This window comes from Triticum dicoccoides, chromosome 3B, assembly GCF_002162155.2.
Source record: "Triticum dicoccoides isolate Atlit2015 ecotype Zavitan chromosome 3B, WEW_v2.0, whole genome shotgun sequence".
Lineage (NCBI taxonomy): Eukaryota > Viridiplantae > Streptophyta > Magnoliopsida > Poales > Poaceae > Triticum > Triticum dicoccoides.
Window position 1 is genome coordinate 729,137,993 of NC_041385.1, and position 303 is coordinate 729,138,295.

Genomic DNA, 303 nt, shown 5'->3' on the forward strand with positions numbered 1-303 from the left:
TTGGCGGTTCGCCACCTGTCCCCAATGAGTGGTCAGCACATGGTCAAACTGCATGCACGCATCGCATACGCGCTACAGTGACCGTATTTTCACGTCCCGTCGTATTCAGTGACCGTAACAAGCGTATTTCAAAGTTGGGTGACCGTATCGTGCTTTCAACACAACTACAGTGACCGTGAGTGTATTTATCTCTTTTGGGTATTTGGAAGTACATGGACTAAAGTGGGTTCCAGCGCAAGTTTAGTTACCTCTATAGGATTTTTCTCTTTTTTTATTAGTTTGAACTTTATGTTAACTAGCAAA